Raw genomic sequence first — 24,922 nt, 5'->3', positions numbered from 1 at the left:
ATAATTTTTAAGTATTCACCATCTCTATCGCTTGCTCTCTCGCCTCACTGACCTATTCCAATCTGCAGATAAGAGTAAGTCGCGATTTCCCGGGAAAAACGTAGACGCGATTCTTGGAAGGACGTAGTACTCGTTTTCGAAAAAAGAATATAGGTCACCAGGCCACGGATTCATTCATAATCTTCGCTTCGTTTGAATCTCGTTTGTATCTCGACAACAGAGATATCGGGATGATGAACGAAAAAAAAGTACTTCAATGACACGATTTCCACTATCTTAGTGAATGTTCTTCAACGATAGATACGTATGATATCTTTCTACTTGAACAATACGAATAAAAATGTTTTAGCTGCATTAAAAATAAAAGTTCACTTATCATTTTTTCGATTATTTGATCGATCAAATTTCATTTTTCGTTATTAACAAGTAGTACGAATAATAGAACGTGATCGACGAATCTGTAGTACTTTATTAACGTCTCTAAAAAAATTCTTTTAATGAAAACTCGGACAGAATCGAGGAAGAGTAAGATAATCGCATTGAAGAGAGAGCCGTAAACGGTGGAGATAGGCCAACTTTGCGACATCTCGCGACCTAGTAAATCACCCATTTATATAAATATTTATACGAGATCACGATTCCCCCGGAATATTTGTCCTCTCTCTCTTTCTCCTTCACTCATTGTTTCGTCGACTGTGCGTTGTATCGCGAAAAGTTCCGTGTCCCAGGAACCAGTTTCCCGCCTCCCCTCCTGCAACGAGATTAAACTGTTGTCGCTAGTAGCTGGGGAAATATTTATTCTGCTGATGAGAGAATAACGTTGGTGGAAATTTCATAACCACCCCCTCCCTCTCCCCGTTGTGTTGAAATTTAATAATAACGATCAAACACCTCCGACCGAATTTTCGCTTCTTTTCGTCCGGGACCTTTCGCCCGGCCTGAAACAAGAAGAAAGGGATGAAAGGACACCGTTTTCATTCCGCGAATATTCTTCCGCGAGAGCAAAACGTCTCGTTCGTCCTCGTTGAACGGAATAATACCAAGGCCACTACTCTTCCACGGCCACAGAAATCGAGGGTCGTGTATAAATATTCGCGCTCACATTTGCACACACTACGATCTACGGTGGTGTCTTCGCGAGTTCTCCGCTGCTTCTTTTTATTCTCTGCCTCGAAGCACGCGGGACGGTCAGATAATGATCGGGTTGTATGCAAATCGCGTGTGAATTTTGAGAAGTGACGACGGAAGAAGATCATCCCGAGTCGTCTTTGAACGCCGTTTGAAATGGCAACGAGCATTCCCCTCGAGATAGTTTTACGATATTTGCTCGCGTAATATTTCCATCTCTAGTTTCCAAACTATCGTGTAAATGATGAATATCTCGTCTTGTTGTTTTGCTTATCTTATCGAATCGTACGCGTTCGAAAAACATACAGATAAGACGAGTAAATGTGTATTTGAGGATAAAATAAATTACGGATCGTTGATGTTTCTAAGATTGTTATTACGCGGAACTTTGTTTTTCATCTGTTACTTCGGTATGCGATTTTTTTCTTACGTTCCTCTTGAGCAGTTTCGCTACTCTGCTCGTCGTATTATATTTAGAGTTTGGCTTGGATTCATCACGATTCAATTTGAATTATCGTATTCCTTGACTGAAAGGTATTCGAATCTGGCGCCCGCTTACGCTTCTTCTCGTCCAATCAGATAAAAAGCCAATATGGCGTCGATGCATCATGCCAAGTTCTACATCTACGCGCGTAACTATAATCTCAAATCCTCCATAATACGTTTCTAAACTCTGTTCAAAAAAAGGAAAAATCTATCAAATAATTCAATCTGTTTTCAAACGCGATCCAAATTCCAAACTAATAAACGCGCACTCGTACATCGAAGACGAATTACGAGCGAAAGCGAAGTCGAAGCAAAAATGAAGCAATTCGCACTCGCGCACCTGCTGCGCTAAAAACTAATACGAAATATACACCGGGAAACTAATGAAACAAATGGAACGACCGATTTTATTGCTTTTCGAACGGCGCCAATTAATCATCATCCCGCAACGACAACCGTTCCGCTCTTGGACCGTGTTTGCTCCTTTTATCGATTCGCACCGCGCCGAGAGGAAGAATGTCGTTCCGAGTTTGTTTCTAAGCCTCTCCTCGCGACGTAAAGGACATTGGGGGAAGGGAGAGGGAGGGGAGGGCGGTTGGAGCCAATGAAAATTCAAATTCCAGCTTTTCTCATCTCGAAGAGAGACCGTCGGAACGCCGGCCTCTCCGCTTGCAAACAGGGCCGCGACTTTGACGTCAACCGTGTCAACAAAGCCGAACGAACTTGAATGAAGAAACACGACCTCTTTTCCGCCCCGTGCTTTTATCGCCTCGCCCTCTCGCCGTCCACGCTTCCACGTTTCTTTCTTTATTTCGCGTCGCGACCACCCTTTATTGCCACGTTGTTGCGCTTTTTTCCCCTTGGATACACATCATATGCCTATCGAGACCTCGTTAACGATCCCATCCGCCGACGTAATCGCGTGTCGTCCCCGTCCGAGGTTGGACGTTGATTCGGATTGCGACTTGTTTTGTGCGATTTAGTGCGGAATACTGAATCGTATACAAGACCGGCGACACGATTTTATCCGTTGAAGTAACTTTTTGAAAATTTGCTATTGAAAATTATTCGAGAGAAACGGTTAAATTTAAAACAAGGAAGAGGAAATTTTAATCAATTGCGCAGAACATTTTAATTATTTTCCACTTAACGTACGTAGCTGAGTGATTGGGTTCCGACGGATAGTCGACATTTCAAGATGTATCTAATTTTTTCAATCCCCAAATTTCCAGAATCAAGTTTCAATCATCTCGAGAATTATGAACTCGAGGAATCGTGGAAACACGGGAAGCGTCGTAATCTGGATATCTGTTATCGATACGTTTGTACTCTCTTAATCTGGTCCGGATCGTCGGTTGACATCCCCGCGCGTCCCACGTGTAATTTCCTCCACCGATTAATTATCGAGGCCGAATCGACGCGGTTATGTCACCACGATTACAAACCCGACCGTGATTGTAACGCGCGACACGCCGACTCATTAATTAATCGTAGACGAGAGAGAGAGAGAGAGGGAGCACCGATGTGGACGCACACACGCGTACATATGCATATATATATAAAAGTATTTACGTGTGAAAAATCAACGTACACTCATCCTCGCGTGTTCTCTAAATGAAACTTGGATATTTCGCGACAAATCGATACATTTGACCTTTCTTATTTTTCATTTCCACGCGAAATCCCTCTTTTTTACTCGAGGAACAAAGAAACATATATATTGGCGGGAAACCTTTGAAGGATAATCGATACGAATCTTATTTCCGACTTATTTATTAAATTACAAGTAATTAAAGTTTGATAAAACGAGACGGAGACAGAGCGATCGTGCGGTGGAACGGAGATAGGCTCAATCTTAAACAGCTTAACAACTTAACAAATAATCCTCATTTGACGTTTTTTGTTTACCTATCAATTTTCGCGTTTCTTTGGCTTCTTCGTAATCGTTCCTTTGAAAGATGTCTTACCTTTTTTTTTCTTATCTTATATCTTCCTTATCGCGGGTATATAACGCGAAATTAACAATATCTGATTGTTGTGCACAATTTTCGAGCGAATTCAATAAACATCCTAGAATATTTTGCGTACAACCGTGTATGTGTAAGTAAGTATGTTATTGCGACTGTTGCGGATATCGTGCGGTTACGCGATTCGCGCGTGTAGTAATATAACAATCGCGTCGACAGCATCATCCAAGGCAAACTGTTTAACTTTTCGCGCGCACGCGGTTGAAGCGGATGTTTCGGTGTCACGCTCCATCGAGGAGGGAAATCTGGGGAGAAAATTCTGCGAAACTTCGCTCTCGTTTCGAGAGCTCGAAGATTGCTATTGTTCCGGAAGAGAGGCTCGTTTCGCCTTCTACTTTTCTCCTTTCTCTCTCTCTCTCTCTCTTAGTTGGTTTAATTGAAGAGAAAGAATCGCAGCTCGAGAGATCGTTTTAAATAGTACAGTTAGCTGGAATAATAGCAACTCAGGCAGATGTTTGAATGTTCTTTTCCCGTGAACAATTTTTAGGTGTTATCGTGCAATCTTTATCGCGAGAACAAAAACGGTGTAAAGTTAAAAAATTTCTATCCAAATATATCGTTGATTTTAAGAATGTCTAACTTTTTGTCTAATTTTTCCTTTTTGCAATTATTACATTTCTTAAAATGTTGGAAACGTGAACGTATTATCTTTATTTCGCCCCAAGATATCTTTTCCCAGATTTTTCTTACCTTGACCAAACAGAGGAAATCGTTATTACACCTAACATAGAACTCGTTGCGTTATGCTCTTTTGAGGAACTCCCCGTATCGCTATCTTGTCGCGCGATAACTTCGCAAACTTTGTAATTAATACTTTCGTTAAGTGGTTTTTATCAAGTCGTAAAATCTCGCTTTTATTTTATTTTATTTTACGGTTCTTGCCGCGTAATAAACGGCGAGATAAACGGTCGAAATGTGCTCGACGCGAAACGCCCGTAAAATAATTTTAAATCGATCGATCCGGTTTTCGTACGATCCAATTCCGTACTCGCGTTTGTATCGTGATCTTTCCTTCATTTTTTCCGAAATTGTGCAATCGACGGGACCGGATGAAAAGACGACAAAAGGAAATATGGAGAGAGAAAGAGAGAGGAAGAGGAAGAGAACTACTTTGAAGGAGGAGAGGGCGCGTTGGACGAACGATTAGGATAATCGCGAAATAGAAGGTTGATCAAAGAACGGTTATTGTCAGATCAAAGAATTTAATTCACTTTGGTCCGATCCGCGGCGGCCCGACCTAACATCTCTATTATCTTGTGCCATCCAGGCTGAAATATTGGACAAATCCTCCCGGGGCTTTGCCAGGATTATTGGAAGCTCCCTGGACAAGCGATACTGTATATATCGTTGGTGTAGCGGTACATATTCACCCTTTAAAAACCAGATAGATAAATTTAAGCGGGCTGCCGTGCATTTACAGTAAAAGGGCGATAAATTAAAGAGCGTCCCGGGAAGAAGACGCGGATGCGGGATGTAACGGCTTATGGAGGAACCAGACACACGTAGAAACGCAAACAATAAATGGTCCGCGCTATATATAACCGGTTAACGCCTCGCTTCTGATCTCTCTTGGCCGAGAGAGAAAAATCAATCTTTTCTTTTCTTTTCTCTCCTTTTTTTTTTTCCTCTCGATTTCAATTCCGTTAGCCCCGGTGATAACGCGAATGGATATCGAGATGAGCCAACATTTATTTTTCCACGTTTCCCAACGGCGAACGCGAAACCGAGTTACATCGATCGAGTTGCCTCGAGTCCTCCTTCGCGCTCTGTGCGACGAGGCAGATCGCTTCGAGCATCGACGATTAGAATTTTAAAATCCTCTGCATTTTGATTCTGTCTAGAATGTAAATTTTCTCGAGGGAAAATTTTTGGAAGAGGTGGGATGAAGTATATCGAGAAGTATATTCTCTAAAAGTGTTATAAAATTTAAAAGTAGTCAAGATAGACTCTCAAGATGATCCACTTTCCCGAAAGTGTCTCGCGAGCCGGGAGAAGCGGGGCAATAACTCCGAAACGAGTTGGATCCTTCTCTCCTCAAAAAAAAAAAAAAAGAAGGTATTTCGAAAATGTAGAGCATCCAATACTCGGATGGAGATAGACCGAAGAGAAATTGGATCGAATCAGCTTCGTGTGATTCGACAATGTGGAAATTGCCAAGGATTTCGAAAATGGAAGCGACATTTCGAGATTGGCTTCCCCCGAATACCGCGAACCAGTGACGAATTTTCGATTTTTCGAGCTTCTCATAATCCCGTATCATCGTGGATGGGTGGATAAATTCTTCGAATATACACCGTTTCTCTCTCTCTCTATCCCGCTTTCACGAATCGCGTTCTGCAATCGTACTTCATTAGCGAGGGGATTAAACGAAACTACAAAAGGCTCATTCCCTCCTCTTACAATTTATCCCCAATCGAGTGTCCAATCGCGTGTTTCCCGACACATCATTCGATAATATTTTCGATTAAATAACTCGTGGATCGACGATGCCAGCCTGAACGTCATTGTCATCGTCGTCGTCGTCGTCGTCGTCGTCGTCGTCGATCGTGTGTGCAGCGGACGTTTTCATCCTGGATACTGCGAAATAAATGATCGCCAGTTGTCGATGGCACAACACGCCGCGCTCGCGCGTTGTTGGAACCATTGATGAAATATCGGACACCTTCATTCAGCTGGCCAATCGGCCAATGGAGCACAATTTTGCTCGCGAGGTCGCTCGTGATTTTACATCACGATGATTACGTCCAGTCTTCCGTATATATATATGCGTACGAGCATAATGGTTGATTTTTTTTTCTTAGATACGTTTCTAAGCACGTTTTTAATTCGGATCGTGGTCTTAACATCTATTCTCTCAGGGAATTCGAAAGGTATATAGTTTCGAGTTTGTGTCACGATTCCTTCCAGTCTGAAAAGTTAACAGTATCAGTTTGAATATTGGAAAAGAAGAAAATCTAGGTAAACGATTGATATATACGTACTCGAATTATCATCGCGTGTGAAAAAACATTTATATTCTGGATGATCACGGTTGATTTCCTGTTCATTTTCCAACGATCGAACAAATCGACGCGTAAAATTCGCAAACGTCGAGAAAGATTAAGAGCGATCCGTTGCGCAACAGCTGTGTGTAGATTTATACACAGGTGGTTAACACTTTCGAGCATCTGTGGATCGATCGATCGATCGATCGGCGGCCAAGATTGACGGCGACGGGAAGAAGATTGGAGCGAAGATGACGAATCAGGGGAATTTCTCCCGATGCGCGGCTAGAGATTCGGTCTACGAAATAGTCTCTCTGCGTTTGTCGTGTGAAATCACGAGTGACATCGGTTCGACGACACGGAACAGATGATCCTTCGCGCATTCCTGCTTCGTTTTTCTTACGTCGTGTTTGGTTTTCGAGTCGAGTGTTATCCGTCTCCATCCAGATGTTTCTATATTGGTATTCCAATTTCCGCTTACGTTATTTCTCGACGACGAGCAGAAATATCGTTGCATCGTAGAATATGCATCGACGAAAATTGGAAATTGTATTTAAGAATGTAAAGAAAGTTGTCAATGAGTTGAATTTATTTTTTTGATTGGTTAATCTCCATTTTCTGGAGATTATAAGACTTTATGAGTTCAATATATATCGATATCACTTGTAAAAGTATACGCTAACCTTGTTTCGTAATGCAAAAATTGTAATATATTTTAAAATATTCAAATAACTACGTATTATAGACGTTATTTCTGAATATATAAAAAGGTATAATTAGCACGTGCGTATTGACTTATCGTTTTACAGTTTCTAATAATTTTCAGAACGTGTCGCGTCGACGAATTTCCAACTCTCCGCCCACAAAAAAATCAGATGGACGAAACTTTAACTCGAAATTCGCTTTACAAAGATCTTTAACGAATCTTATACACACCCCTGTGTACACTTGCGTCGATGCTTCGAAAACAAAAGGAGGATTCGGGTTTAGAAGATCCGAGTTGTTGTTCCAAGGGTTTGTTCCAAGACAGACGTGGAACTCGTGGCAAAACCCTTTGCGACAGAATTCTTTCCGCTTCCGCCCACCCCCTCTTTTCCGATTTGCTACCTCCGTTTACAACGAGAACTCACGAAACAAAGTTGGCCCAACCGAATTGTTTCCTCTCTAACCGACTCGCCTCCACTCCGGTGCCAGAAAATTTTTCGTCCCCCTCCCATCGATGGAGAACCGAACCAAACCGAAACAAAAGGTACGAAAATAGTCGATATCGATGCAAGTTAAATTTTACTCTGCTTGGAAAACGTCTTTCAATCCTCTCTCTCTCTCTCTCTTTCTCGAATCTTCCTCCTGTCCTTCCTTCGTCGAGAATCACTGCCAAGAGCGGGTCCACTTTTTGTCTCCGCCCGTGGCGTCTAATGGCGTTAAATTGTCGGGTCGAAATAGCACAGCTCGGGAAATAGTAGCATGGGTTGGGTAAAAGTGCGTTGGGGTGGTTGAAATATCTCGAGAAGGAACGAAGCGGGGCTTCAAGGTCGAGAACTTCTCGCGTGTAATCGTCGGATATCCTGTTTCTCCCCGCCTCGAATTCCTCGCGTGCCAATTTTTCTTCGTCAGTGATCGCGGTTCTCTCTATCTAGATCCCAGATTTCTAACTAACCATCCTCGAGTTCGAGTTATCGTCCGGTAATTTTTATCGCGTGTCGATGCGATACCATCCGACGACGACGATGACGACGTCGTGAACCAGAACTGGAAGATCGTATCGTCGGGAGAGGAACTACTACTACTACTATTATACCGTTTCATTGGAGCGTCACGCGACGTTCGAGGAAATTTCACTCGTTGTACTACGTCAGATCTTAGCGTTGCACCAAGAAGATGGAAGAAGATGGAAGAAGAATTAAGGAACGGATGATCCGAACGTTCTATCCGTCGGAGAAATCTGGGACGGGTCGAGTTTAGTTCGGAAGAGGGGGGGAAGAAGACTTGTTTCTTTTCGCCGCTTCTGTTTCCTCATTCTCTCGTGTTCAAATTGCGTTTTCAACGAACGATTACCCGATGTCCCACGGATTCGTGACGGATTCTTCTTTCTTTCGGCTTGGATTTTAGCCACGATTCGAGATCGTGGAACGGAACGTGACAACGAACTTGTTATTTCTTCTCGTTCTTCTCTTCCAGCTTCATGGTCGCGGGTTGAAAACGCGTACATGTGTGTCCTTGTAAGCGTGGTGATTAAATAAAAAATAGTCAAAGATGATTACATAGATAGAAGGAAAATCAAATTAACATGCTCTGGCAATCGATTTCAAAATTCTGAATAAGTAACAGAATTGTAATAGCTATGAAAATTGTACCAGCTTTTGATGTTTAGGAAATAGTTTCGTTCTAAAATCACTTGGAACGTGTCGATTAATATCGTTCCCTGTCAATCCGGCTTTCGTTCAATGGTTAAAATAATTAATTGTGTTTCCAACTTTCGAATTTTCTTGCTCGACTAATATTTTCTATTCCCATCCATCTACGCGTACATATCGATGAAAGGCCAGTATCGAATCTATTTTTCCTTTCTCCCTTCATATTTAATACAGCATTGATCGTCGACCATCGCGAGCCAGGCTTGAGAAATTTCTTTCACCGTGGCCAGCTCCTCTTGTTGGATTACACTTCTCCGCTGATAATTCGATCGATTCGTTCTCCACGTCCGTCCAAGCTTCTTCGTCTTTTCTCCGGCTTCGACGACAACCAGGATTTTATGTCTCGATAAAAAGAACCCGTCTCTTCTAATCCCGTTGAACGTGGCTCCTCCACGTGAATGGTTGCACGAAAAAGGGGAAAAACTATCATCCATCTCTCGTTCTCGTAATTTAACGTTATTATAACTTAACTCCCCCATTGTTGTTGCTTCAAATTGACACAACAGGGTAAAAGATACCGATTATATAACATATTAATTTTACGAATCATTTCCTCGAAAATAAAATAATAAATATTCATACGCGTAGGGACTGTTGAATACCATCAAATTTCGAAACGTTTGTCACAGCGACGTATGAAATGTCAAACGTCATTATGAAGCGAGATATCCTCGAGATCTTTGAAATATCTCAATTAAACCCGTGTATCGTTTTCCCCTTTTGTTTAAGTTTCCAAACTTTCACGCGATGATTATCTGATCATCAGAAACATTAGTTTTGAAATTACAACGTAATTGTACGTAATGATTATCAAGTATACACTAAAGAAAAATAAAAGTCTCGGATCGATATTTCTACGCGCGGGGGAAGTAACGTCCGTTTTTCGTCGATGAGAAATATATCGAATCTTATAGGCGAAATATGTTGAAAAGAGCGGTGAAGAGAGTTGAACGTGTGGAGAGGCGAAACGATCTGAATCAATCGTTAAACGGGGAATCAATAGTCGAGGGGAACACACGGAAGGTGGGAGGGTCTCTCTTGGTGGACTGTAATTGGTTAGAACAAAGTTAAGACTGTGAACTTGTGCCTGTTCCGCGAAGTGAGCGCAAACTTCGCGTCTCTTGGGTCCATTATGTTTTAATAGACAATGCGGACCGTGTAACGACGTAAATTTTGCACTATCTATCAACGCCCCCATTTTATTAGTTAACAAATTATCCGATTTAATCCTCCCTTCCCCTCTCTCTCTTTCTCTCTCTTCTCTTATTCTCGCCAGGCTATGCAACATAATATGACGTCATTACGATCGGAAATAGAATGCTAAAAAAAGCGAAGGAAGTTACTCACAGTTGGAAAAGAATTCGTTCGAACGATAGCGATGGGATCGAATTCAACGTGTACACCGGATACTCACGAACCCGAGTGAAATTCGACACGAAAGATTCACTTGGTGGTAATCGATTATCGCACTCATAACAGATCGTGTTTCGTATTCCATGTTTGCGGAGCATTCGTATGCAAACTGGTTTTCGAACTTTGAAATACGAGAGTCCGACATATTTTATTTGTGTCTCCGTTTAACCGCCACAATTTTGACACAATTTATTCAAAAAATTTTTACTCCCGAGTTGAATACGCATCTCGAATATTATCCTCATTTTTTCTTTTCAAATTTGATAAAGTTCGAGTCGAGTTGAAAGAGTAGTCGGTTAAAAATTTGGAATAAAGTTGCTTCGAGTAATTATCATTAAAATGCTCGAACAACATTTATTCGTAGCTGTTATATCCTCCGATCCTCCCGTTCCTCGTATAATCTTGCCATTACAATTATTCGCAATTATTATTACGTTTCGAAGGATGAATCATCGAAGCAACTTATGGAAGTAACTTAAACTATTAAATTTTCCCCCTCATCGATGAAATTACACGTGCAACCAATAGCAAAAAGTACAATTTTTCCTTCTTCGAGGCTGTTAGCTATTAGCTTTCGAATTAGCGATTTGCGCCGCACTTAATTCCATCGCTATCGCGAGTCTCACGATAGATCACCGACACTCGAATTCCATTCCAACGATCCAATCGACCGGTCCTTTCTCCCTCTTTCTCCCGCCGTGGAACAGCAGAAAAAGAAAGGGAAAAACGGACATAACGCAGACACGAAAGTGGCCTCTAAAATAGCGACGAGAATCGGGCACAGTTGGAGAAAAGGGTGTGAGAGCCGATTGATCCGAACGAGTTGAATAACTCGCCGCTCGTGTATCCCATCTCCAGGAAACGATCGTGCAATTCCAATCGTGGAAATGTGTGCTGCACGGTCCTGGCCGATCGCCGCTTCTTACGTGACCCACGGATGGGCACGTTCTTCGCGTAAAACGTCGTTCGATTTCCGGCCACTGACTGACGTCCGCACACCTGTGTTACGTGGCGGATTAATAAAGTAAAAAAGGAAAGAAAATAAATAAATAATCGTTGGCTCGTAACTCGCCGTTGGCCGGCTCGCTTTCACGAGCCATTTATACCGCGATAATGTTTTGCCGCCACGTGCGCGCTTTTAATCCGATTCTTCCATGTTTTCGAGTCTCGATATTCGTAAGTGTTGACAATATTATCGATCGGCGATGAGCGTTGCGGGACCACGCAATCCTGACAGACGTATCGACAATGCCTCGACAATCCTATAGACACATCAATATTCATAAGTATTGTCAATATTTATTGATCGGCAACGCGATTGATATATCTGCATTAACGTAGCGGGTTAATGAAAGTATCGTTAGAATAATTCGTTGTTTGTTTAGCTTATGGAAACCCGTGCTCGCGATTAATAATAATAATTTTGTAAATACTACGTTTTGCTATGCGTCTATTCTTAATCGAGTTTCGAGTCTCATCGATATTATTTTATAGTCGAGCATTCCAGCTTTGTGCAAGCTTATCTTCGCGCGTCAAATATTTTTCTAATTCTAGAATACGTGCGTGCCAATCTCGACGATTCTGTGTGCCCGCTACAGCGGACAGGAAATATAGGGAAAACGATGGCCCGTGAAAAATCGAGCCTTCGACGGATTCCTGTGCAAAATTTTCCTGGTGCATTTTTGCTCGATGATCGCAATACGAGAAATTACGATATTTTTCGCTCTCCTCGCTCTCCGCGCGTTATTATTGAATAACAGGCGCGGAGAATCCGATTTCGGGGAATTAAGTGGCGCAAATTTTATCATACCGGAATATGGATACATTATATGGAAGGCCCGCGTACTATATCCGAAGCAATCAACGTCGATGCACACGCGTGACGCAACTAGTTGTGCTCGTATATGCCGACTGATTGCACTTGTAATTAGGGCTCGGTTAGGGAAGGCCCGTCACAAATGGAAATTCCGCGGAATTGCCGTGCACACGAGGTGTTTCATCCCCCGATAAAATTTATCGACGCCCGGAAACCGAACGTCGATGCAGTATTAATCGCTACATTAACGCGCATTAAGGATTAATGGTCCCGCACAACCAATACCCCCAGTTATTATTTCGATTTGTATAAAAGATCGAGAGCCAGACCATATATTTCTTCTCGATTTGTGTCGTACAATTATATTTATGTGAAATTGTTAGGCAGTTTATGTACATACGTACATATATGTATGTATAAACGAGTCTGCGTATAATAAAATTTCGTTTAATTCTACCTATTAACTTGCGCTTCTTAATAGATGGGTAATAAGCAATTCCTTATGTTTTTGTACGAGTGGATGTTTAATTTTTTTTCTTTTTTTTAACAAATATTTTTCATTCACTCGTAAAAACTCGTATAATAAACATGTTGAGCAGGAATTTGATAATGATCTTAAGAATATGTTAATTGAGAGATAGTAAAATTGTTGATGTGTTTCGATCGAGGAAGAGAGATATTTTTGTTATCTTAAAAATTCGGTGGAGCTTCTTCTTATTGCAAATCTTTTCGATCGTTCGGATGTTAATTAAATCTCGATCAAAGTTGAGCGGTTAATCAAGCAGCGAACGAAATTTCGCGTTGATATAAAAGAATTCTTTTTCTATCACGTACAAATCGTTTGCATGACAGGTCGAATGGACTCGTAAAAAGCGAGTATTTCACGCACGCTCTGGCGGATTTACAGGGCTCGAATGGTGGTGCGTAGACGTTCGAGCAAAAATTTACAACCGATACTCTCCTCTTTCTCTCCCTCTTTGTCGCGTGTCTTTCTGGATTGTTAACCCCGTGAATACAGACATTTTATCGGGATTCCAATCCATTTTTCTTTTTCTCTCTCTCTTTCTTTTTTTCGATAGAAAAGTTATCCTTTCGGATTATTCTGGATTCGAATTCGAACAAACCCAATTCGAATTGCTTCGTTTCTTTTTCTTTTTTCTCTCCCTCCTCCGGTCTCGACAAGTCTGTTGGTCTCGGAAATCTGTCACCCTCGATCACGCATAAGATTCGAAGTTGACACGATGACTAAACGCGAAGACGAGGGTGAATCCCATCTCCAAAAACGGTGAGAGGCGAGAAGAAAGTTTTTCTCGTAATTGAAAGGACAAAAAAGGGAGGAGATCTGTAAATGAGATACGTCTTACTTCTCTTTTCTCTTTATTACTATCCTTATGCTCGGTTTAATGTATTTTTCTCTTAACATTTGTTAATTAACGCCGTGATAAATGGATTGTTCGTTGAGTCAGTCTTTGAAAAAAATATATATTAACAAGTTTCAAAACTAATTTTCTTATGCAATATTAAATTCTCGTTACGAGGACACTAGTTAAAATTCATCCTTCTCTTTGGTCCTTCTCTATTCGTCTTATTTATCTATTAATAAATTATATATTCTTAACATTATAATCGTATATCCTTTTTTCTTCTTTCTTCTCCAATTTTTCGTAATTGCAATTACTCGCATCAAGCTCGTCGAAATCTCTCGTTTCACGAAGGGTCAAGACCCAACGCCACAACCACCACCGCCACCACTAGGCTGCCCTTTCTTCCTCCACGTTCTTCCCGCCCTTTCTCACGAGACCTGTAATTACGCGGCGTGCAATTTGCAAAACCGCTCGATCGTGTTAACGTTGGCTGGCGCGTTTCGGCGACTTGATCGAAACCGGCGGCCAAGTCTTGGAAAATAGGGGGATTCGTATTCACCGGGGCCGGAATTCACCTCGTTTTGCATATCTACCTTTCTGCCCCTTCCCCCACCTACCCACTTCCGCCATTCGTATTTCCAAGTTCGGCGAACACGCTTCCGTTCGCTGCGACTCTCGAATGGGAGAGCGTCGGATAATGTCGATCGTTCTAAAAGCGACCTAACGAGAAGCTTATTACTCTAAGTAACAAGTATCTATGATATTGTCTCTGCGAATGAACTTGAAACCATTTCTGAATCTTTCACCGTGTGCTAATTGTCCCGTGTCTATTTGCTTGTCGAGTTATGGAGTAGCGTAGATGGCGCCAAGTTGTTAAGCGTTTTTAACGTATATCGCAGTAATTCTTATACGGATCGATCGTTGTTGTAAACGAGAAGGGGGAAAAAGAAGTATTCGTAAATCGAGGAATATCGTTCCGAAGTATGAATCGAATGCGAGTCATCTCTGAAATATTATAACTGCCTCTTATTTTTAATTTGTTATTATGGGAGTTATGGAGCCATAGATGGCGTTAGATTGTTTCGTGTTTTATTAGTCTCGCAGTAATTGGAATCGCGAATGATGGTAATAAGTTAAGGATATTCTTCTGGAATATTATTAATAATACGAGGGGCGGTCGATTGGAATGATTGGAATGATTTAACAAATGGAAGTATACATTTCGAAAGTGGGTGGAGTTGAGGAAATTAATTAGATTAATCAATCGTGTGAGAAAGGAACGATCATGGTAAACACTATCTCAGCTTTACGATATCAAACTTGTAATTAAAGAAACTGGATCCTTTTGTCATATCTTTTGCGTTAAATGTTAATTGAATTAAATTGGCAAGATGCATCTCGAAGGGTTTTATAAATGAATATTCTTGATCTTTCAACGATTGTCTTTTGAAGCGTTGAAATGAAATAACAATTACCATAGTTTAAAAGAATGTTTCTTTGATTTCGACAAGTATGTCTTGATTTTATTTCTGTGATATAATTGTAATGCGAAAAAATGTTTACCTTCTTTTTTTCAAGTTATATAGACAGAGTCCTTTTTTATCGACACCTGTTATCAAGTTCTCTGTTTCTGAATACGTGTTCCGAACTTTTGAACTTTGCCAAAGATACTCTGGATATTCATTATCATTTTTCATTTGACGTAGCGATTTGTATTACTTGATCTTCATTTTTTTACGATTTTTGTTTCAGGTAAGGGCCAACTCCATGGATAGTTAGCGTATTGCGAGCAAAGCGGAATTGGCAGCATCCTTCCCCGTGAGAAGGTAACGTAGAAGTTAGAGTTATCAGCACTAATCGATTGATTAATTTTATTTTGCACCAAACAATTTTAAATAGAACGATAAAACATACGTTGTAAATATATTTACAAATTTCACTTGCACTTTAACTAACAATCATGATTATGTATTAATCTATATCGTGATAGCATACTTTTTCTCTGATTAACTGCTTTGAAATTCTAACTTTTATAAGAATTGTAAAATCAAATAGTTTGCTTACGCTCTTTTTAATAAGAACTAATACGTTACTGTATTTTCTTTATCTGTGTTGCCAATAAGGATAAGGAAATTATCCCAGAAAGAAAAAGAATCGTCTTTTTTGTACGATCCGTTATTTGAATTTGAAAAATATTTTGGAGAATGAAGTATTCTCCAAAAATTACTTCCTTACCGACGGAGCAAAAGGAACTCTTCAGTCCATAACCCGATGGCGCCACCAAAACCTTTCGCTATCATCACGTGTCCGTTATCGACCTCCATATATACACGTGCATTTAGTTTCGCCAGACCTCGACCTGTGCTTCCATCACCATCGTTCGCAGCGTGACCTTTCCAGTTAGTAACCAGGCGGCACGTTAGATTGCATTTCCGGTACGTGGCTCTCGCCAGCACCGGAACCAACAAACTCGAGTTTCCTGAATCAATCCTTTACCAAGAGCCGAATAAATTGCCTTTCGAACTTACCCACAAATTCGAACTTCAAAGAACCCTTTAGATAACCTATCCACTTTATTCGGCCGCTATAATTCCGCTAAAAAAAGAAGAAAAAGAAATACATTAGACGATTAGTCGCGGCATTTATACGGTGAAAGGCAACCTCGTTATTCGAAAAGATGGATTCTAAGCTCGAAATCGTGCTTTCCACGTGCGTATTCCGCCGCGGTAGAATTAAAAGCATTAAATTATTAATACCCTGGATAGAGCGGAGCGAGAATAGAGGGCGATAGGGTTGCGCACGAGCCAATCCAGGGGGCAACGCTCGTCCTGGGGGAGCCAGTCCGTCGTTACCCTCCACCCTCCTCGTTGACGATTCCGTTTCACCCCTTCGCCGCCTCCCTTCTTGCGCAATAGGGGGCTCCCCTCTTCCTTTCTTCGCCCATCTCTCCGACGAGAGTGCCATGTGACGCTCAGCTGTGTGTTAAATCCTAAAATTATTGCGGGCCGAGTCTCGGAGCGCGCGACTCGATTACGACCGACCCCGTTACATAAAGCGTTCTCTCGTAGGGAAGGGTGGCCACGTGATGAGGGAAAAAAATTCGGCAACCCCCGACTCGAATTGTCACTCGCACGAGGCCGCTCCCCCGTAGCGGGCATCGATTCGTGACGCAAAATGGACAGCGAAATTAGTACGTGCGGACGAAAGTACGGCGACTTTACCGGTATCGATCTCTGCGGGCCGTTGCAACGCGTCAAGCTCCTGTCTTCTGTTCAACGTTTTAAGCCGAGATGATGCACGTACCGATAACGAAATAGATAAGACACGAACCCGTTCGCGATAGATTATCGCGTAAGCAGAGATTTCGCTAGAATTGCAGCTGTCTGGATGGAAATGGAAACGTTAAGCCGGCGGTTCTCATTGGCGGCGAATGAGAGGAGGGGGAAGTTTTCGTTGTTCGGTGAATAGGAAATTGTAGAAACGCTCTGACTAAACGTTACTTTTGTAATTTTAGATGTTAACCAATGCGACACGCTAAACGTGGAATTATTTTAAGATTCTCGTTTGTAGAATTATTTCTCATCTTTTGTCCCGATCCAAGAAACAACTGAACGCGCCCGAAGATTCATTTATTTAAATAGAAAGGTTCAACAATTGACAACAATTCAAAAAAATATAAATAGCGACAGAAAATTCCACTTTAGCAATCTCGCGATTGCGAGCTATATATATATATATATATATCCGTTTGGATTTCCATTACGGTTGTGGTAAACGCAAACTCTAAACGATTTTTCACACAATTTTGGCGAACCGCGTGCGAGTTTCGATCGCGAATGGCGTTTCGCGTAACGAAAACGCTAAAAATACTCTCGAGACATCTCTATCCGCTATACTCGTGGCCTGCTTTCGTGCCCGTTTTTCCTCTCTATTTTGTCCCATTTTTCTTCTCTTTCCTTCTTCTTTTTTTTTTTTGCTATTTTTCTTTCCTCTTTTTTTTCAAGTAGAAGCACTCTTATCATGCCGAGGAAAATACAAGCTCTCCCACTTCGATCGTAGACCACCTCAACTTAATTACGGAGAGAATCGAGAACAGAGGGATTTTTATTTTGTTTGTCGCCGCTTTGATTCATAAACGACCCTTTATGAAAATTCCGCGCACGCTATTCTTGACATTTTTTTTCTTTTTTTTTTTTTTCATGGCGGAAGTTGACGGAATAGCGCCTCGGCATTTTTCATTTCCGGTGAACGAGATACTTTCATGATACTCTTTCACCAATACTACTCGCGTATTTTTACAACGTAGATTATTCCGTTCACGTTATTTGCCAGCTGTTCCTCTTGCTTTTTCCTATCTTCGTATTTCAACGCATTTTTTTTCTTTTTTTTCTTTTTTTTTTTTTCCAATCATCACAAACTTTATATATAAAACACGTCTCGATTTTACGATATTAGCAAACTACCAAACGAAGAGAAACTCGACTTCGCTTTCATCGATTTTTTGATATGTTATTATTTATCATCGCCTAGTAAAAGAGTGTAACTAGTACATCGATATGTCAAAGTGTAAAAAGTGGATAACACAGCGGGAAAAGCTCTCGACGACGAGTCTAATTTTAACACTCTCGCAGGTTAATAGAACGCAACAACGTTCCGAGTTAACTTTTATAACTATACTTTTATCATTCTCCTGCCATTATTTTCCACGTCCACGTGTTATTATCCCCTTATTTATTCTTATAAAAGATTAATAACAATGTGATGCAAAAATAATCCTCCTTTCCCGTATGTTACAACATTTACCTCGAATAAACATCGCAACCGATGATGACTCGGAGCGATCGGTCCAATTTTTCCACGAGTCACGTGCAAAATCATTCTCGTTATTAATAAAATCGTCGATCAGCGAGACGTGAAAGCCCGTTGACCATGACCTTTCGCCGCCTATTTCGCCCTGCGTGGGGATCCCCGGACTTTCGCAGGAACCTGTACCCGGGTAACGAATGGGCATGAATATTCCGTGGCACGAACCACGGCCGAAATTTATAGCGAACGGTGGTGCCGTCAACTCGCTCACCCTCCGCCACGTCGAATCAATTTCATTTCGACCGTGCTCTCCGACCATCCGCTCGTGCTCGTTTCTCTAAATCGATCCGATGTTTAACGTCCTGGATCCCGCTGGTAAAACAAAAGCGTCCGAAAACAGACTCTACTGTACCAATCCTCGAGAATCTAAGATAATAATGGAAAATACGAGGAGAGAAGAAATGCTCGTGTCGATCTTCTTACACCTTCCTCGAGCAACTGGATTGTACATACTCTGTTTCTGAAATTTCGATAAAAATATACGGATTGCGCTCGATTGTTGGAGAAATCCTTCTCGAAATTTCTCTCCCCCCTTGCCACAATTGAAATCTAATCCTTGGAAAGTTTTCGACTATCGAGTGTTGGCCGCGGAATGTCGCTCGTGCCGGTTGATAAACGATCGTGGCAACGGGATATTAAAGGCTCGACGGCCGGTTTACAACGACGCGAAAACGGCGCAACAAATGTTGCTCGGTCGAGCAGGGACAAACACAGGAAAGAAAGCGGTTCGCAAGTTTCGCGGGTTTGATAAATCGCGTTGGACTGTCCTTTCGTGAGTACGAGTGATCGTTCCCATTGTTGTGTTACCGTGTCCACGCACAAATTGCGAGATTTATTCCCTCCCTCCCCGAACATACCGTGCTCGAGCGAGCTCGAAACGGCGGTGTCGAGTTTCGCGAATCGACGAACGCCTCGAGAGATCGAACGATACGCGCGCGCCTTCTTGTTCCTTCTTTTCTTCCTCTTCTTCTTCTTCCTCCTCCTCTCTCCGTGTTCTTGCTTAATACGCGGCTACTTCTACCCGATTTGTCCTCTCTACCGTATTTGTTGGGATAGGACTGGGCCCCGGTTAGTTAGTCATTGGTGAGCGACAACGTACGGGAAACCCGTACGTTTAGCCGAGTTAGCGAGCGGGATCGTAAACCCGTAGAAGGTGCTGCACAAAGTGGAGCTATGTATAAGAGAAAATATACGGGTATAAACGGGTGTGCGTGTAATATTTGAACGTGGAGAATTGACGAGGTTTTTAAAAAAAAAAAAAGGAAGAGAAAAGTTTCGATACGATTTTTTGGTTTATTTGAGTAAAAGTGTTGTTTCAAACGGAGAGTCAGGTGAAAAAGTAACTAGTTGAAAATTTCGAGTAAAGTTTTACTTGGAGTAATTACTCGTTAAAATGCTTGAATAACATTTACTCGTTATAGCTCGATACCGTTTCCCGCTATAAATTATTTACGATCGTTGTTATTTGTTTCGAACGGAACGAAATTATCCAAGTAACTTTATTCCTAACTCGAATTAAATTTTTCCCCATCGCTGATAGATAGCTTCACCTGCCCTGCAAGGATTTAGACGCTGGCGCCCTCGCGCGGAACAGGTTTATGGTTAATTCCGCTCCACGATAATCACGACTCGTAATTGTGGTAAAATTTATTTGCAAATCTCTCTCACCCTCGTGCGCAATACTTCGATTTAAAATCATCCCCTCGATGATTCGACTCGAAGAAAAAAAGAAAAGAAACCTGCCTGCACTTGCTCGAAGCTTCATCCTCGAAGCCCTCGCTATCTTTCTAAAACGTGACACCGAGTTTTATCGATTCCAAGTGACTCGATCCCACGTGTTGTTCAGCCCCAACCCGAGAGAGAAGAGTTTCCGTTCCGAAAGATCGTTCTCGGTAATTTTCCGGGACCGGTCCGCAGCGAGGGGAGGGGGCAGCGGAACGTAAAGAGTATAAAATAAAATGTGGCGTGGCGAGGGAAAGAGCGAGCGAGGGGAGGGGATAAGAGAGGGAAAAGGAGACCGGTCTCTCGAGAGGCTCGTCCAAGCGGACAGGAATCGGCGATCGCTCGGAGCGTCGTCTCCTTGGCTCCGGTCAGTGGCTGGCTGCTACGGCCAACTTTTCTTCACCTTGCGGGCGAATGACCGTTACGTTTTTTCGCTCCAAGGCTGGACGTATCCTTTCGTCGGAGCCTTCTGCTCCCTTCTGCTTCTCGTCTTCGCAGGCCACCGATTCGCGGACGAGCCTCCTTCACGGAACAAAGCCCTCCCTCCTCTCTCTCTCTCTCTCTCTCTTTCTCTCGTTGGCTCTTCCTTTCGTTTTCACTTCGACGATTTTCTTTCTCTTTCTTCCTTTTCGTAATGAAGGATATTTTTAATTCTGCAATCGTGTAAAGAACTTTTTTCCCACTTTACAGAAACGTGTACAGAATTCCGAGATCGTAGGATTTTTTTTTTAAATTCTAAAAATCACTGGTGTATTATCAATTTATTTTTAGATCGTTCGTTCGAATCGGTCATTCGTGAAAGGAAAGTTATAAGGTAAATTTTATATTTGCCGTTAGAATTTTGCGATGTATATCAATGAAATATTCCGCGCTAAGTGATGAAGGATTCCAGTTACATTGGCATATCGAAGAGCTAAATACGTGTTTAAATAGAAGACTCATCGTTATCCTCTCCTGGCTCCCTTTCCAGAGCTGTAAATTTTTAATAAGACCATCCGTAGAACCATGCGGGCGCCGTTCCAAAAAACGAGCATTTGGAGACGAGCCAATCGTATTTCTCCTCCGTCGAAGATTCAGATTTTTCTTTTTTTTTTTTTTTCTTTTTCTCTGCTAAAACAGAAACTTTCTCTCTCTCTCTCTCGCGTTTCTAGGCAAGAAGAGATGATTCCAACGAGGGATTTCTTGACGAGTGATAGTGGTGGTCGGTGGCCTCCCTTCGAGCGTGGCATGCGAAACACCACGAGTTATCCACGGCCTATCTACGCTGGTAACAGGCATTCGGCCATGGTCGTCGTTTCCAGACGGATCCACAACTGTCACGCGAGCTCGTGCCCTTAAGGATCCCGGCGCACGCGATTTTGCTTTCGCGAATACTGTTTAAAACCGTGGCTTCGATTCGTGGCGTGTGTAGCGTGTTCTGGAACTCGGGTTTCGCACTGTAAATTTTGTACTTGTAATTGCGGCGAACGGCATATGCTTGCGGGAAGAAGTAAGGCTACATCTTGACGAAAAAATGTATATTTTTTCTTTCTTTAAATACACGTCGGTAAAAACCTATCGAACGAAACCTGGATCTTTTTCGGATCTGCTTTCGTTTAAAAATATTTTCAAAATAATCGATTGTCGAAGCAAGTAATTTTATTAATAGGAAAATTGTACTGTATCCTGAATTATTCGCGATAACTTGGAATGATATTAGGAACGACGTGTTATGCGTGGTTGGGTAGAATGGTCGATTTCGATGAATTTTTCAGGAAACGTTCTCTGGTTACTTGAGCGGCCGTTTACGCGCATGTTTCAATCAGCTAATTGAAAAAAATGGAGAATCCATGGAGGACGGGCGTGCACCGTGGCGGAATCATTAGCAAATGCGTCTCGTGATTGAATTTTTCATGTATCGCGGTCATTCGAACGCGAGCCGATCCTGCCTGTCACCATTATTCCTAGTTTCAATTAGCTGATTAACCTGACGGAACACGGGTTATCCGTTAATGCGCTGTCGATTAATCCACTTGCCTTTTTCATTTTATTCCTATCCTCTTCGAAGACCTTCGAATATGACCGATTCTTTAAGAGCCAACGAATCATTCTTACGTCGCGTTAGAAGAATAGAATCAATAAGATATACTAAGAGAAATACACGATCTTAAAAAAGATTAAATTATTTCGAAGGAGCTCTCTTGAAAATTGTATTATTTTCAAACGAATTAATACAATTATGAATTATGACGGAGAATTGCGTGAGAAATTTTTCCCTCTCGAGGAAATTATCTCCAACTCGATCTCTCCTTACGACGAGATCTCTATTCGTGTTAAATTTAACTCGAATTTATATTACAGAAAAAAAAAAAAGAAAGAAAGAAAAGAGAAGCATCACAGACGAGATTGAATTCGGAGCGTAGAAATTAACGATTTGAAAATTCGATCCTCGACGATATCGATCGTTTTCGTCACTGTCGTCTCACGGGTTCGTTCACCGCTCGTCCCGTGACGGGTATACGTGCCTTGTATATTTCTCTTAAGTGCATGCACATTTTCATTCATCATCCACGGCAAGCTGGCGATGAATCACCTTCTTCGACGATCGGCACAGGTACAAATTTACCGCTGTCTCTTCGAACGCTCGGTAGGCCGCTGTTGCGTATCGCATGCATTATTAATTGTAACACGCGGCGAGATAACGCGCGTCCGCCTCGATTCCTCGTTTCAACCCCTCTCACGGGGGCGGAGAAACGTTACGGGATAAATATTTCGACGCGTTGTTAATTCAAACGCGAATTAACGCGACTCGATCCAACCGTCATCCGCAAACACGGAATCATTTGAATAAACTATTTCTCGAATATTTAAATTTTTTTAAATCGAACTCGCTTAATAAATTTGTAGAAATATTACCAATTTATAGAGAATTTTCATTAGTTAGTTTACGTTATTTTTCGCTCGTTAAGATGTGTTGAGAATTGCTCCAATTGATGATTTCTAGAAAAAGAAAAAATTTGAAGTTTGAAAATAATCTTTTGTAACGATCAATTGATACTTGTCGCGATTACGTGCTTCCAGGTTTGTTTCGTTTCAACTTTGTACGGAGATTAAATAGATAGAAAAAAAGAAGAAAATTAAGAAATGGAAAAACTTTTTTTGAAAGGAAGCGTAGCGACGAACGTCCCCGGAAACTAGGCCTTAGGCCGGCTAGATTGGACGAGCTCGCGCGAAATTGCTGAATGCACGAAATGAAAGTATCACAGCTGACGGGTTGGGGTGGAAAACGCCAGGCGCGGTGGAATGGGACGGCCGTAAGGGATGGTGGTGGAAACGGACGAAGAGAGAGGGAGAGAGAGGGAAATAGCGGCGCAGCCAAGGGCGGAGGGTGATTTTTGCCGAGGGTGCTCCGGCTTTTTCATAACCGGCGGAAGAAGGGTTGCGCAGACAATGGATCTTCATCTAAATTGTAAATGGCACGTTGTAAAATTGTAAATGGTCATTAGTCCGCGTGCTCGTCGATACCTCGTCGCCGCGATTTATATTAGCCTTTCAACCGCCCCCCCTATTTTGCATACAACGAGCCACGCCGTTATACCGTTCCGTATTCGCTTTTGAATCGTGTACTCGCTGCCGATGGAATTCGATCGAATTCGCCCGCTTTGATCGCGGGAAAATATTTGATAATTCTCGCCGTTGGAAATTAAAAACGTTTGAATTCGATTTCGATGGAAACGATCTGGTGGGAATCGGATATCTTTTGGAAATGGGGGTGGATGGTGGTCGATCGTTTTCTTGCTTTTTTGCAAGTTGCGGGAAGAAAGTAGGGGATAAGGAGATAAGGGTGGAGAGGTTGATTTACATTTTGATAAGAAATCTCTCGAGAAAGTTTCCTCGAGCAAGGTGGACCACCACCATCGCCTATCCTTCGTTTCGTTCTCTCGCTCGCGACAGATAAGACTGGTGCTTTTATCCGAGTTCCTCCCGTTTCTTCCGCCCTTTCTTATTCTTACCTCATTACGTCGGATTAGCTTATAGGAGGCAGAGTTGCAGAATTCGCGATGAAAAGTCACCCACCTTCCTTCCTCCAGAAATACGTCGATTAACACGTTGGAGAAGAAACTCCATGCGCGCATCGAGTTTAATTTCAATTTCGCTCTTCCTCCCCCGTACATCCTACCGCTTCTTTCTTCCTCCACTTTGAATTTTCGATTCAATTGTTTCGCAACAACGACAAGTAAATAATTCTCGAAACTCGTGCAACCTTCTATAATTCGAACATTTTCTAAATTTCATTCGCATAAGATCACGAATTGCGACAATGATATCTCGTATAACAAGTAGTCCGAATTCCAAACGAATCTTTCGTATAGAATTTCGCTTTGCTTCCGCGAATACGCGCTTTCGTAGAACTTCTCTTCTACGAAGTTCGACTTTCTCTCTCTTCAGTCCCCTCTCCTCCGTCTTATTACATTAAATTTAATTAATCGAGTCGGAAAAACGTGCTCGCCAAGTGTCAGTTAACCCCGCGAGGGCCGATAAAGTTTGGAAAAGAAGTAGCTTTCCCCTCGCGTTCATCCTGGATCTTCATTTTCTCCCTTCGTTTGCCTTTCTCTCGCGCGTGTCTCTCGTTCGTAGATCGAAGCCAGTCCCCTTTCAACTTGGACAACTTTCGCCTATTTCAAAAGGATCGACCGAGAAGAATCTTGGCCATCGCGGTGAT

At 42.0% G+C, this 24,922-nt stretch overlaps 1 protein-coding gene across 8 annotated transcripts in view; it reads left to right on the top strand.

Moving 5' to 3' along the window:
- The window catches only part of LOC107998190 (protein gustavus), a 215,902-nt gene that overhangs the window by 65,728 nt on the left and 125,252 nt on the right, over nt 1–24,922 (top strand). For 3 of the 8 annotated variants that reach the window (XM_062072610.1, XM_062072607.1, XM_062072608.1), the window contains exon 2: nt 15,385–15,458. The exons of 4 other annotated variants lie outside the window; for them this stretch is intronic. The gene's annotated coding sequence lies outside the window, so the exon portion shown is untranslated. Of the gene's footprint in view, nt 1–3,656; nt 3,719–15,384; nt 15,459–24,922 lie in introns of those variants that run through there. One more of the 8 variants, XM_062072609.1, reaches the window with a different exon arrangement.

This window comes from Apis cerana, linkage group LG3 (assembly GCF_029169275.1).
Source record: "Apis cerana isolate GH-2021 linkage group LG3, AcerK_1.0, whole genome shotgun sequence".
Taxonomy (NCBI): Eukaryota; Metazoa; Arthropoda; class Insecta; order Hymenoptera; family Apidae; genus Apis; species Apis cerana.
This window is presented reverse-complemented; position numbering and strand designations above follow the sequence as displayed.